The sequence below is a fragment of the Jatropha curcas genome, chromosome 7, assembly GCF_041381405.1.
Source record: "Jatropha curcas cultivar XTBG-Jc1 chromosome 7, XTBG_Jcur_1.0, whole genome shotgun sequence".
In the NCBI taxonomy this organism is placed as follows: Eukaryota; Viridiplantae; Streptophyta; class Magnoliopsida; order Malpighiales; family Euphorbiaceae; genus Jatropha; species Jatropha curcas.
The window spans coordinates 17,478,735-17,495,205 of NC_143157.1; the positions used below are offsets into that span (position 1 = coordinate 17,478,735).

Below are 16,471 nucleotides of genomic sequence, written 5' to 3' on the forward strand. Positions count from 1 at the left end.
TTGACCCAACCAGAAACTTAAAATTGGTTTGATTTATCCTTGGATTAAAAGAATTCTAGATGGCATTAACCCATTCATTTCACATCCTCGTATCATCATTGGATCAGGCGGGGGCACAAAAGACAAGCGTCAACAGTGTGCATACATAAGAAATTGATAATTGTATTGAAATAGCTGGTAAGTCAGTAAATTGAAATAGATTTTAGAAGAACAATGAGCATTTATGTTACTTTATACCATGTTCAATTTGCAATAAGGTAATTTTTCAGAATCAACTTTGATGGTTTAATTGTTTCCTACCTATCCATATTAAACCAAGGATAGATGTGACAAAATCTTGTGCTAGGTTTAACAAAGCTATGTTAAGTTTGTCATAGTGTTTGGTTGAAAATGGTAGAGTCCGTTGGGTTTGCGTCTATCATGGGATAGGTGGACAAATTGGTCGTAGCTTGTTTATTTTGAAAAGAAGGGGATGGGAATAAGAAGAGTTTAAAGGGCGAAAAATAAAGATGAGGAGAGAATGAGAGAAATATAAGAAATTAGGGGGGATTTGAAAAAGAAAGATGGATTTAAAGTGACTTGAATGCGATAAAACAATTTCATTTATTTAAATAGATTTACGAGTCATTTACAGTATTGATTTCCCTATTTATAGATATCCTAAGAGTACCTTCTAAACTAGGTGTACCTTCCAGAAAATCTATACTAAAATTCAAAAATGTCTTATTCATATACAATATTTACAATTATGAGTTTTAGGCTTAAATAACCCTCTTTGGTATATGATTATCCCTTTCAAGCTTTTTGCCAACTCGGGCCTTTTTTAGCCCGACACCAATGGTACCTTTTGCATATAGCTTCTACTTAGTTTGAACACCTATGCGCATTATGAGTCAGCCTAGGTTGCCTAAAGGACGTGTTTGGTCACCTGAAGGGTCGCATTCGTGATAGTTATTGCTTTTTTTTTTCTTCTTATAAAATGGTGGACCAGGGTAGCACCTTGTAGTTTGATATTTCCGTGATTTCTTATAAACTAGACCGATAACTTTTTGGAAAAATAATTATTTAGTTCTTGAAATTTACCATCATTATTTAAGTAGTCTCCCACATCAATATATATATATATATATATATATATACCAACAAAACATAATAATCATAACATAAACTGAAGACTTGATTTTAAACAAAGACTAAAAACTAAAGACTAAAGACTAAAGACTAATACCAACAAAAGACTAAAGACTTTAAAAACAAAAGACTTATGCTTTTTAATTTTTATCGTATATAAACTTAGACTAATGACTAATGACTTATGACTTTAAAGTAGACCAAAGACTTTAATGAAGACTAACGACTAAAGAATTACAAGTTATATATATGTAGCGCGCTAAGATTATTACTGGGATTTAAATAAATACAGATACAAATATTTAAAGATAAATTATAGCTGTGAACTAAAATACTATGATTAATTGGGTTTATATGAATACTTATATAATTCATTAAGTATAATTTTACTTCAGAATCAACATACAGTTTACACAGTATTTCTGATGTGGAAGATCAGACTAAGCTGCATCCACAGAGCATACTTATAACAAATTTAATCAACAATTTAGCTCAAAGGTTTAGGGTTCCTGCAACCTTAACCTGGGATCCCCAGAATTAAGTCAGAGTGTGGAGGGAGAAGAGAAAGGTGCCGTAAACACGGACTTATATTCGTAGCAGTTTAATATAAAATACAAACTTTATTTACTTACAAAATATAAATACAAGATTTAAAACTTACAAGAGTTTTAGATTTAGACTTTCTCCAACTTGAACGCTTACAGCTTGAACTAGGAGCGAAGAAGGAGAGAGGGATTATGGTTAATAACTAAATTTGAACTTATGCCTTCACAAGGGGAGAGGCTCCCTTTATATAGAAAAAACAAAAAATCTTCTTTCTGTTTACTTTTTACTGTTGATGCACATTACTCTGTTTGCCACGAAATTTTACTGTAGAGAAATAGTGCTTGGTCGGCCATTGGAGCTTGCCTTTTACTGTAGAGACACATGAAGGAATAAGGTTCCTTCTGCCTTTTAATCAGATGAGGACTTTTAATCAGATGAGGACGAAGTGTCCTTCTTTTTCTTTTCTTTTCTTTTTACTTTGCTTTTTTGTTTTAACTTTGCTTTTCCTTTTTCTTTGTTGTCAGCTTTACTTTTTACTATTATTGATTGAAGAATATCATCATTGCTATCTTTACTTGAAACAAGGGAAGATGATGATGTTGACGAAGATGAGGACGCCATGTCTGCCCATTTGGTTTTACCTTTAAGACTGGGTTTGGATGACGATTTATCTGAAGAAACTGCTGGCGGTTTACTTGATGAGGGTTTTATTGGAGAATCTGAACCTGTGGAAAGCTGCTGGAACATTTCCTGGCAAATTCTTTTATACTCATCAGGTGTTTTAGCCGCTGCTAACCTCGCTTGACACTGTGCTTTTTGGATTCCAAATGTAGGTTGATCATTTAAAGCAAGAGTTGTAGCATAGGTTAATGCAGGTGTACCAGAAAGTTTAGTTCGAATCCATTGATCGATTTTAAGTTCAGTAGTAGAGTTCTTGAAAGAGCCCCACCATTTAATCTTGTGTCATTTTACCAACATAGGAATTTGAGTTCCTATGGCATATTGAGTGTCCAAATACCATTGATATACCTAGGGCGTAAAGAAGGCCATACAATAGTACATTAAGGATGGAATATGGGCTTCTTCAGGTCGAGGTTTATAATGGGCTTTAAAGTACTGATATAAAGAGATGATAGGAGGAGGGAGAATATCATTGGATAAACCCCTTGTTTGCCACCATTTTTTAAACCAGTTTGGAATCTTTAAATCAGTACGAAAAGACTGATCAAAATAAATGAACCACGAATGAGTAGCAGTGGGATTTTGAATAGAGAAAACTTTTTCCCATGCTTCTTTATAGTCAAAATAATTATAAGTAGTACTATGCACATGCTTATATAAAACTTTGAATTTTACTGGAGTATAAAGGGATGGCGCAGGCCAATCTTTAGGATGAATAACTCTTTGGATTTTTATGGAAGAGTACAAAATAATAGATTTATTTTTAGGATCAAAATTATGTTTAATTTTTACAGATCCAGTATCAAGTAAAATATTATGATAATATTCCTGAGGTTTTGAAAGATCATTTGGAGTAAAATACCAATCTTCAGGGTAATAATGTTTTAAAATCAACCAAGGATTAATATTATTATATCCATCCTCGATCTCTATTTCATAATCAAAAATATTTTTAACAAACCATTTATGTATACCTTGAGTGGTATACTGGATTTTTGGCAAATCCACAGCCATTAACGGATTTGATAAGTCTTTACTGTCTACCGTTTGAGACAGACTAGCCGTACCATGAACGGGTACGATCGTTTTAAGTTTAGAAGACATACCTGCATCCTCTGTGGAAGAAGATGCTATACCTTGCAACGCCTTTAAAACTTCAGGGGATTGACTGAGTTGTTCAATCCATTTTTGAAGATCTTTAGAGGTTTTAGTGTTTAAAGTGGGGGTTTTAGTGAGGTCTTCTGAATGCTCGGATAGAGCTTTAGTGGGTGAGTCTGATTCTTCTTTAATAGCTTTTCCCTTATCCTTTTTCTTGCCCATTGTTCTGTAAGAATTCACGAGTAAGAAAGTCTGGAATATTGTTTTTATTACCAGGAATGAATTCAATATCAAAATCAAAAATACTTAATAATGCTTGCCATCGTGCAAAAATTTGTTTAGAGGCAAGATTTTGAACATCTTTTTGTAAAACATCTTTAGCAGATTTGCAGTCGATACGTAATAAAAATTTTTGATTTAAAAGATCAAATTGGAATTTATTTATACAAATGACTATACTTAAAATTTCCTTTTTAATAGTAGAATAATTAACTTGAGCGGGAGTCCAATGTCCTGAAGTATATTGGATTATACGCTCTTTATTATCAAGTTTTTGTTTTAAAATACCGCCATATCCTATATCCGAAGCATCAGTTTCAACTATTTTAAATGCTGTAGGATTAGGAATATATAAATATGGTATTTCTTTTACTAAAGATTTTATCTTTTGAACTATTTGAGTATGCTTATCCGTCCAAGGACTAGCATTTTTTCGTAATCGATCATGCAATAATTTTAACATACAATTTAAATTAGGGTAAAAATCAATGACATAATTTAAACAACCAAGAAACCTTTGTAATTGGAGTTTATTAGTAATTTCATCTGGAAATTTTTCTCCAAATACCAAAGTTCTTTCTATGGGTTGAATTTTACCTTGCTCAATATAATGACCCAAAAATCTGATTTTAGTTTTAAACAAGTCCATTTTAGTTTTACTTAAGGCCAAACCATTTTGCCGAATTACCATACAAAATGTTTTTAAGTGTGTGAAATGTTCATGAAGAGTTGTACTAAAAATAAGTACATCATCAATATATACAATACAAAATTTAGAATAAGGATTAAAAATATCATTCATAATCCTCTGAAATTCAGAAGGAGCATTTTTTAGTCCAAAAGGCATTACATTCCATTCATATTGACCAAATGGAACTGTAAATGCAGTTTTATATCTATCCTTAGGATCAATTTGAATCTGCCAATATCCAGATTTCATATTAAATTTACTGAAAATATTTGCTTTATATAAATTTTTTAGAAGATCTTTTTTATTAGGAATTGGATATCTAATCCATTTTAAAGCCATATTTAATGGTTTATAATTTATTACTAATCTCGGAACACCACGTTCTATTTCAGCATTTTTATTGACATAAAAAGCCGCACAAGACCATGGGCTTCTAGATTTAGATATTAATTTTTTATTGAGTAAATCCTGAATTTCATTTTTACAATGCTCTATCAATTCAGGATTCATCTGAATTTGTCTAGCTTTAGTTTTAATAGTTTTTTCATCAAAATCTTTTTCATATGGTAGATCTACTATGTGTTGTTTACGATCCCAAAAGCCATGTGGATGATCAGCACATAGTTCTTTTTCCATAAATTCTTTTAATGTTGTGATTTTATCTTGTATTTCGTTAGTCTCTAATTGTTGTTTAATTTTGTTTAAACACATTATTTCTTGCATCTTTTAAATCTTCTTCTCTAGATTTAATTAAAGAATTGATCTCTAATATTTTAATTGAATGAGCTTTTAAGAGATTTAATTGCTTCTTCTTAGGTTTTTCAGTGAGTTCTAACTTAACTGTACTATTTCTTATTTTAAATTTAATACAATCCTCTTTAACTGAATATGGTGTTATTAGGTTTATAAAAGGGGTTCCTAATATAACCATATAATTTATTTGAGGTGATAATAAAAATACTGTGTTTATTTCTAAACCTTGGTTTACTATTTGTGCATCTGTTTTACCTATAATTTCTAATTTAGATTTATTTGCAGTACTTAGTTTTTCATTAGTTTTTGACCAATATCTTTTAGGGATTAAATCTGATTTTATACAGTTTAAGTCTGCACCTGTATCAAACAGTGCAATTGCATCTATCACAAAATCATTTACCTGAATAGTTATTTTTACCAAATATTTTCTTGAAGTTATTTCTTGTAATAAGTTTAGAAAATTACTATCTACATCTTCATCTAATTGGTTTATTTCATCTTTATCTGGTTCTGTTTCATCAGAAGAAGAACTAGAAATAACTTGAGATTCTAATACATTTATTAGTCTATCATGAATTTGAAATTGTTGTTTTAATTCACTGACTTCTTTTTTTAGATTTCTAACTTCATTTTTTAAATTACTAGTGGAATTTTCTGCTTCTACTTTTTTATGCTTATTTTTATTTAATATAGTTGTGAGATCATAAGTATTATGTTGAATTTTAGGAGTTATATCCTCTCTTACTATCTGGGTTTTGTCAAAACTTTTAATGAGTTTTTGAAGGAGTTTAGCTTTAGTGTCTTGGTCATCTATAGAATTTACTACTTCTAAAAGCGTACTCTGATCTTTAGTTAACATATTTATAGAATAATCAGATGAACTAGTTGTTGTACCTAATTCATCAATTTGATTTTCACTTTCTATAATCTCAGATTCTGAAGAATCAGAATCAAGATATAATTCGTGGATTTTATTTAACACTTCTTCATCTAAATGTAATTCATTTAACTTTTTATTAAATCTACAAAATTTTGAAGTATGTCCCTTTTTACCACAATTATAACAAGTTAAATCTTTATAAGAGGTTTTATTTGAATTTTTAGCTTGTTGCTTTCTTTTAGATTTCCTATGGGGTTTATATTTTTCTTTAGAATAAAATTTATCTTGACTAGGTGTAGACCTGTATTGTCTTTTATAATATTTATTTTTATACTGTTTTTTAGATTTATGTGTTCGCGAGCATTGTCCATCACATTTCTGTGGAGATTTTAAAGTATAATCAAATTGTTTACAAAATGATCCTAATTCTTTTTTAGTTTTCTTCATTTCATATTTTATTGTTCGTTGAAGTTTTAAATCATGACAAATTTGTAAACCTTCTTTTTGAATTATACTAATTAATTGACCATAAGTTAATTTACTGTATGGTATAGGTTGACCATATTGTTGTTTAATATTGTTCCTAACTTTTTCTCCTAAGAAATAAGGTAATCCAGCCAAAAACTTTTCTTTCCAGAGGCTTTGATTAGAGTCTTCCCTTAACATTAACCTAGTTAGAAAAGTAGTTTTATATTCTTGAAAATTACCTAAGTGTTTACATTTTAAATTACTAAGTAATTCTGCATTTTTATCTTTTAAGTGAGATGGATCCCCAATAAAATGAAGTGAAATAGTGAGAATTAAAGATGACACAGCATCCTGGATTACTTCACCATTTTCATCATATATAGGTTCACCTTCATCATTGACTTGAATTGAATTTAAAATTTCTAGATGTTGTTGTTCAGTAAGATGATAGTCCCACCAACCTTTAAGTTGTCCAGTAAATCCAGCAATGAGGATTTCTGCAATAGCTTTATCAGAAATAATTGACTGCGTTTTATAAGCATTTGCAGCCATGGTCATTTGTTGCAAAATACTTAATATATTATATTCACTTAAACCATCTATGTTCCATTCATAGATTGTTGAAGCATTATATTTAAATTGAGATATAGTGTTAGGTTTATCAATAATGCCTAAGTCTGGTGCCCTATTTACTATTTCTCGATGATGATTTATAGGATTTAATTCAAATTGTTTAGCATTGTCTAAGCCAGGTTCGCTGTCATCAGAGTTAGTGTTTTCTTCTATAATGTTTATATTTCTAGAGGCTTCAGTAGTGTCAGGAGCTACATGTTGATTAGTTGCTGAATGAACCTCAAGTTTACTCAATTGATCTTTTAATTTATTTACAAATTCTTGTTTACTTGATTGAGAAATCTGATAAGGTTTAAACATGTGAGTTTTTACAGTTTCTTTTCCTTTTATGGTTTCTGATACTAAAGGTTTATCTTCTAGCATATGTTCTATTCGTTTTAATTGTGAGTTTAAACAAATTAAACTTGCATTACTAAAGTTATTTTGTTCAATTACCTTTTTATTTACATCATTATCTTGAGCAATTTTATAAGGTGCACAAATAATTTCATTGTCTTGATATTTTAGTTTACTAATTGTTTTAGGAGAAAAATCACTTTTTAATGTTTGATCATTTACTATCCATTCTGGTCTTTTATCTCTTATAGTAATTGGATTTACACTTTTATCAGATTTATTTTCTTTAATTAATTTATACCATTCAAAGAATTTAAGTTCAGTTTGGTTACTTAATTTATAATCTAAATATTCATATTTTAATTCTTCAAAAGAGTAAGTTTTTAATATCTTTTTCATTTTAATTAAATTTTTGGTTTTAGATATTTCTTTGATTAAGCTTTTCTGAATATCATCTTTATTAAGAACATTTAATTCTGTGTTTATATCACGAACATTTTCAGTTATAGCTGAAGCTGTTGGGGATTCTGGAGAAGAATTTACTAAATTAGATTGTTGGTTTAAGTAATTATCTACAGGATTATATACTGCCTGTGGAATAGAATTACTATAATCAACACCTTTCATTTTTAAATTTGGAATATCAGAAGTAGAAAATCTCGGTTTTACTAATGTTTGAATTATTGGTTTAGGCTCAGTCTCTTTATATTTAGCATAAATAACAGAAGGTATAGATGAAGTAGGTTTATCATTTTCATCTGTAGTTACAGAGGAAGATGACCCTGTATACCTCATACTTTGACTTCTATTAAATTTTAATGTAACCTTACCATCTTCAAATTGTTCTATTTTTTGTAAATTGATGTTTGGTTTTACTTTATCAATAACTGGAGGAGGTACAACCCCCTCTAAAATCCATTCATCTGGAAGTGTTATATCCTTCCATTGGATGGTTTTAGGAATTAATGTGTTTGTTTTAGTCAAATCTGTTTGAAGAAATCTTGTTTCACCAATTTTAGGTTGTAATTTATATTTAGTACCAAAAGCTGAATTCATTGCCTTATAATGAATTTTATAAATTAAAGCTATAGGAATTGATCCTTGCTTCATTTTATAATTATGAGTTTTAATTTCCAAAACTATACTTTCCAAAATATTTAAATCATTTAACGAGACAGTCATATCAGGATAAACCTCAAAATAGATTGGTCCTTCACTTAAGCTTGTCTCTACAGATCCTAGCAAAGAATCTTGAAAGTTTAAAAATCTAGCATCCCTTACCACTGCAAGTATACTAGTGTTTAATCCTTCTCTAGTTAAAGGTTTTATACCAACTTGTATTAATCCTATATGAATATATTTATATTTTTTACTTTTATGATGTTGTAAAGTTTTAGAAGATAAAAGAGTTATTCTTTCAAAGGGTTTACTTAATTGAAAATCTCTTTCTTCGGTTTTAATTACATAATCTGTTTTAAATAAATTAAATTTAGAAACTTTATATATTTGTTCTTTATCAACTTTAGGAATTTCCCATTCATCAATTGCTTTACTAAAATCTTGCAAAATTAATTCATTTCTATTTATGACTCTTTTAATTTCTGAGTTATCGGAGTCTTCAAATCTATTACTACTAGCCGATCTACATAGGAAAGGATCCATTTTATAATATACGATAAATTTTTTTGACTACCTGGTTATACCCTTCCTGGTTATACCCGTTAGATGCCACTCACATGGGACTTACTCATGGGTTCAGTAGGCGTGGGTTCAGTAGGCAAAGCCAAAACCTTTTATTATATATCATAAAATGAAGACTTTTTATGTATCTCTAGCACGTAGCACTAAATCTTATGGCTCTGATACCAACAAAACATAATAATCATAACATAAACTAAAGACTTGATTTTAAACAAAGACTAAAGACTAAAGACTAATACCAACAAAAGACTAAAGACTTTAAAAACAAAAGACTTATGCTTTTTAATTTTTATCGTATATAAACTTAGACTAATGACTAATGACTTATGACTTTAAAGTAGACCAAAGACTTTAATGAAGACTAACGACTAAAGAATTACAAGTTATATATATGTAGCGCGCTAAGATTATTACTGGGATTTAAATAAATACAGATACAAATATTTAAAGATAAATTATAGCTGTGAACTAAAATACTATGATTAATTGGGTTTATATGAATACTTATATAATTCATTAAGTATAATTTTACTTCAGAATCAACATACAGTTTACACAGAATCAACATACAGATTCCAATCAAGCCTTTTGGAAAGAAAAGTTCTTAGCAGGATTACCTTTTTTCTTAGGAGAAAAGGTTAGAAATTATATAAAACAACAATTTGGTAATCCAATACCTTATAATAAATTGACATATGGACAGTTGATCAGTATAATTCAAAAGGAAGGATTACAAATCTGTCAAGACTTAAAGCTTCAAAGAACTTTAAAATATGAGTTGCATAAAACTAAACAAGAATTAGGATCTTTTTGTAAACAGTTTGATTATGGTATGACATCTACCCAGCAATGTAGAGGCAGGTGTTCTGAACCTCCTAAACCTAAAAAACACTATAAAAACAAGTATTATAAAAGGCCATACAAGTCTAAACCAAGTCAAGATAAATACTATCAAAAAGAAAAATCTAAACCTCATAAGAAATATAAAAGGAAGCAACCATATAAATCTTCAACTAAAACTTCTTATAAAGATTTTACTTGTTATAATTGTGGTAAGAAAGGACATACGTCAAAATTTTGTAGATTCAATAAAAAATTAAATGCATTAAATTTAGAAGAAGAAGTCTTAAATAAAATTCATGAACTGTATCTCGATTCAGATACCTCAGAACCAGAGATGCTAGAAAGTGAAAATCAAATTGATGAACTAGGAACATCAACCAGTTCCTCAGACCAAACCATAAACATGCTTACTAAAGATCAAAGTACACTTTTAGAAGTAGTAAATAATATAACTGATATTGAAACTAAAACCCAACTTCTGAAAAAATTAATCAAAAGTTTTGATGAAGAAAAAGAATTAAAAGAAATAATTCCTAAACTACAAACTAACACTTATGATTTGACTACTATACTAAATAAAAACAAAAAAGTAGAAATGGAAATCTCTACTAAAGAATTACAAAAAGAAATTAGAACCCTAAAACATGAAGTCAACGAATTAAAAGGACAATTTCAACAAAATGCTAAGAAAATAAAGCTATTGGAATCACAGCTCATATCTAGTTCTTCTTTTGAAGAACCAGATGATGACATAAAAGACGAAATAAACCAATTAGAAGAAGAAGAAGAAGTAAATCCTAATTTTCTATTCCTTTTACAAGAAATTACTTCAAGAAAATATTTAGTAAAAATAAACATTAGAATAGCAAATGATTTTATTATAGATGCAATCGCATTATTTGATACAGAAGCAGATTTAAATTGTATAAAATCAAATTTAGTACCTAAAAGATATTGGTTAAACACTAACAAAAAATTAAGCACAGCAAATAAGACCAAATTAGACATAGTAGGCAAGGTAGAAGCACTCATTATAAATGTAACGCCCTATTTTTTTCTGTGTTGAAATAGTAGTTTATCTGTCTGTGAATAGTACTATCGGTCCGGGAGTCGGTATTATTTTGGTCTAGAAAAATTATTATATATAGGTAATAGGTTCTATCACATTTTTGGAGCATGCATGCATGGTTTTTATGGGTAGAAAGTAAGTAATGAATATTTTTGGAGAATTTTAGAGAATTAGTGCGTAGTGACTTAAGGTGTGATATTAATGAAGGAAATTAGAGGCAATAGTTGTGTGGATGAAATTTGAAATGGTGTTAGATTAATTAAGGAACTTCAAAGAATTATTTTTATGGAGTAAATTTGAGAATTTTGTTGTGTTACATAATATTTTGAAGGAATTTAATTTGGAGAATATTTGTAGCCATTAGATTAGATTTACATTCAATCCTAGCCATCCAATTTTTATGGAGTAAATCATTATCTCCTCCATTAATTGGGCAACACTATCCTTCTTCTTCTTTTCCTACGTCTTCTTCTTCTTCTTCTTCTTCTTCTTCTTCAATTTTTCCTTAGTAAACACATTCATTCAATTTGGAGACCCATAACTCAAATTATGTGTTAAAAACCCAGCAAAGGTCAAGTTTATAACAATGCTGAAAAGTTCTTGATTTATGTACTTTTATATTATATTAAGTATATATACATTTATAGTGTTTTGAGTAAAATATTTGAACTGATGAGTACTAAATGAAGAGGTTTTGATTAAGAATTATTGCTTTTGTGAAAGAATGCTTTTGATTTAGGCTCTACTATGCATGATTGAGACGTAGTATGATGAGATGGATTTTCTTATTGTGAAGCTATGATCATATGCTAGGGTTATCAACCCTTATAAATAGGCGGACGCGCTTATTTGTGTGATGGGGTGGTGCTTTCATAGGCCACGGTGGTGCTTTCATAGGCCACGATTGTGTGATGGGGGTGGTGCTTTCATAGGCCACGGTGGTGCTTTCATAGGCCACGAGTATGTGATGGGGGTGGCGCTAACATAGGCCACGATCAAATCTGCTTATGTTCATTCTGTATGAGTATGAGCCTTAACGAAAAATGAAATTTTATTGTTGCTATAAAAGAATGAAGACATATTTGTATTTATAATCTTCTCATTGCTTTCAAAGTATTTGAATTAAATGAATGCGATTTCGGTATTTATATAGTTGAGTAATTTAAGTTTTGCCTTGGCTATTGTTAATTAAATTGTTGGTTATTTAGCACCACTGAGTCTTCCACTCAGCGCGTTGATTTTTATCACGCGCAGGTTAGGAGCGGAGGGTGTTCTTCAAGACCAGAGGACGAGCATCAGAGTAGATATCACATCTTGGGTAGGATATTTTGTAAATGGTGATTTTTGGCATGTATATAAATATTGTGTTGTGAACGTTGGATATAATAAGTTTGTCATGTATTAAGAGTTATGATTATTTAAAGAAATAACACCTTATTATATTTTTGGTGTATGATGATTAGAGATTCCTTGAAAAGAATGTGTTTCGAATATTATGCGTATATTGATGGATATTTAGAAGTGCTTGTAGTATGTTGTTGAATTGGAGGTTTGGGGGTTTAAAAAAAAATTGGAAGTGTGTATATTTTCTTTGTGTGGCAAGTAAATTTTTAGGGGAAACTCTTGTGAAATTTTCGTAGGAATTTTCTTAAACATTATTTTTGTAAAAAAAAAATAAAAATTAATAATACAAAAAAAACTGGTAATTACTTGCCTCCTTATGAAAATTTAACCACTTCTAATTTGTGATCTAGCTTTTATAGTGACATAAGATGGTGCTCCGGCACCGATTGTGGCATCCACCGTCTGGTTCTCTGAGATTGGTCTGTGGGTGTTACAATAAACCAAGATTTAGAACTAAAAACAATGTTTTTAATTTCTCCCCAAATAAATTATATGGTCATTTTAGGAACACCTTTTATAAACATAATAACACCTTATTCAGTGAAAGAAGATTGTATTAAATTCAAAACAAGAAATAAAACCGCTAAACTAGAATTCATGGAAAAACCTAGGAGAAAGAACTTAAATTTACTAAAAGCTCATTCTATTAGGACAATAGAAATCAGTTCATTAATAAAATCTAAAGAAGAAGACTTAAAAGATTTAAAAAATAATATGTGTTTAAAAAGAATTAAAGAACAACTAGGAACCGAATTTATACAAAATAAAATAAAAGACCTAAAAGATTATATGGAGAAAAAACTTTGTGCAGATCACCCTAATGCTTTTTGGAATCGTAAACAGCACATAATTGATTTACCATATGAAAATAATTTTGATGAAAAAACTATTACAACTAAAGCCAGACCAATTCAAATGAATCCTGAATTGATAGAACATTGTAAAAATGAAATTAAAGAATTAGAAAATAAAAAATTAATTAGTAAATCAAGAAGCACATGGTCATGTGCAGCATTTTATGTTAATAAAAATGCAGAAATAGAAAGAGGGGTACCACGATTGGTAATAAACTATAAACCACTAAATGCAGCATTAAAATGGATAAGATACCCCATCCCAAATAAAAAAGATCTTTTAAAGAAATTGTACAATGCTAATATTTTTAGTAAATTTGACATGAAATCAGGTTATTGGCAAATACAAATTCATCCTAAAGATAGATATAAAACAGCGTTTACAGTCCCTTTTGGTCAATATGAATGGAATGTAATGCCCTTTGGATTAAAAAACGCACCTTCAGAATTTCAAAGAATAATGAATGATATATTTAATCCTTATTCAAAATTTTGTATTGTCTATATTGATGATGTGTTAGTATTTAGTCAAACTATTGAAAACCATTTTAAACATTTAAAAACCTTCTGTATGATTATAGAAAAAAATGGTTTAGCACTTAGCCAAACTAAAATGGATTTATTTAAAACTAAAATTAGGTTTTTAGGACATTATATTGAACAAGGAATAATTCAACCTATAGAAAGGACTATGGTATTTGGCGAAAAATTTCTTGATGAAATCACTAATAAAATACAACTTCAAAGATTTATTGGTTGTTTAAATTATGTTATTGACTTTTATCCTAATTTAAATTGTATGATCAAACCGTTACATGATAGACTTAGAAAAAATGCTGGTCCTTGGACCACTAAGCATACACAATTGGTCAAAAATATTAAATCACTAGTAAAAGAAATTCCTTATTTATATATCCCTAATCCAACTGCATTTAAAATTGTCGAAACAGATGCATCCAATCTAGGTTATGGAGGCATCTTAAAACAAATAATCAATGGTAAAGAACGTATTATTCAATATACATCAGGACATTGGAACCAGACACAAATAAATTATTCTACTATTAAAAAAGAAATTTTAAGTATAGTTATATGTATCAACAAATTTCAATCGGATTTGCTAAATCAAAAGTTTTTACTCAGAATTGATTGTAAATCTGCAAAAGATGTTTTGCAAAAAGATGTTCAAAATCTTGCTTCTAAACAAATTTTTGCAAGATGGCAAGCACTCTTAAGTATTTTTGAATTTGATATTGAATATATTAAAGGGAATACTAATAATATCCCAGACTTTTTGACACGAGAATTCTTACAGAACAATGGGAAAGAAGAAGGATAAAGGGAAAGAATCAGATTCACCTACTAAAGCCCTTTCAGACCATTCTGAAGATCTCAATAAAACCCTTACTCTAAACAGTAAACCAACCCCTTATAAAGACCTCAAAAAATGGATTGAAGAACTCAGTCAATCTCCAGAGGTATTAAAGGCCTTGCAAGGTATGGCATCTTCTTCCACAGAAGATACAGGTATAATTTCTAAAACTCAAGCGATCGTATCCGCTCATGGTACGACTAGTCTGTCTCAAACGGTAGACAGTAAAGACTTATCAAATCCGTTGATGGCTGTGGATTTGCCAAAAATCCAGTATTCTAATACTAGTAGTATTCATAAATGGTTTGTAAAACATATTTATGATTATGAGATTGAAGTCGAGGACGGATATAATAATATTAATCCTTGGCAAATCATAAACCATTATTATCCTGAGAATTGGTATTATGCTCCAACTGATTTTTCAAAACCTCAGAAATATTATCATAATATTTTAATAGATACTGGTTCTGTAAAAATAAAACATACTTTTGATACAAAAAATAAATCTGTAATTTCTTATTCTTCTATTCAGATAAAACGGGTTATTCATCCCAAAGATTGGCCCGTATCTTCATTTTATACCCCAGTACGATTTAAAGTTTTACATAAATATAATACTACATATAATTATTTTGACTACAAAGAAGCTTGGAAAAAAGTTTTTTGTATTCAAAATCCAACTACTACTCATTCGTGGTTAGTATATTTTGATCAACATATCCGCACCGATTTAAAAATCCCCAATTGGTTTAAAAAGTGGTGGCAATCCAGAGGTATATCTGAAGACATTATTCCTCCGGATATCATTTCTTTATACCAGTATTTTAAAACCAATTATAAACCTAATCCTGGAGAAGTCCACATTCCATCCTTGATGTATTATTGTATGACTTTCTTCACCCCTTGGGTATATCAGTGGTATTTTGATTATCAATATGTTCCTGGAACTCAAATTCCTATGTTGGTAAAAAGACACAAAATAAAATGGTGGGGATCTTTCAAAAACACCACTACTGAACTAAAAATCAGTCAATGGATTCGCACTAAAATAGCTAGCTCTTCCATGCCAGCATTAACCTATGCTAGTACATTAGCTTCTCCGGATAACCCTACATTTGGAATTCAGAAAGCACAGTGTCAAGCCCGGTTAGCTGCCGCTAAAACTCCAGAAGAATATAAACTGATCTGTCAAGAAATGTTTTAACAACTTTCAACCAGCTCAGAACTCCCAATAAATTCATCATCTAGTAAATTTAGGGAAGCATCCTCTAGTAAATCTTCATCTAAGCCAAGTCATAAATGCAAAACTAAATTGACATCATCTTCTTCAGAAGCCTCTATATCTTCCTTTGAAGACAGTGATGAAGCAATGCCGACAATAAAAATCAAAAGTAAAGCAGATAAGAAAGCAAAAGAAAAAAGAAAAGAAAAAATAAAAAGAAAAGAAAAGAAAAAGAAGGACACATCATCGTCCTCATCTTGTTCCAGTTCCATATAAATCAGGCAGAAGGAACCTTATTCCTTCCACCCATTATTTTTTCAACAGTAAAGGCCAAGCTACTATTTCCACAGTAGAAGCCAGGTTACTATATCAACAGTAAAAGTCAAGATTCGGTGGCAGACCAAGCACTATTCATCCACAGTAAAGGTCAACCACTGTTTATCTACAGTAAAGGTCAAGATTCGGTGGCAGACCAACCACTGTTCATCCACAGTAAAGGTCAAG

The 16,471-nt window shown here is 29.9% G+C and overlaps 1 pseudogene; it reads left to right on the plus strand.

The window, feature by feature from the left end:
• Nucleotides 1-16,243, plus strand: part of LOC149494823 (uncharacterized) — a 53,816-nt pseudogene extending 37,573 nt beyond the window's left edge.
• Nucleotides 16,244-16,471: the final 228 nt, after the last annotated feature.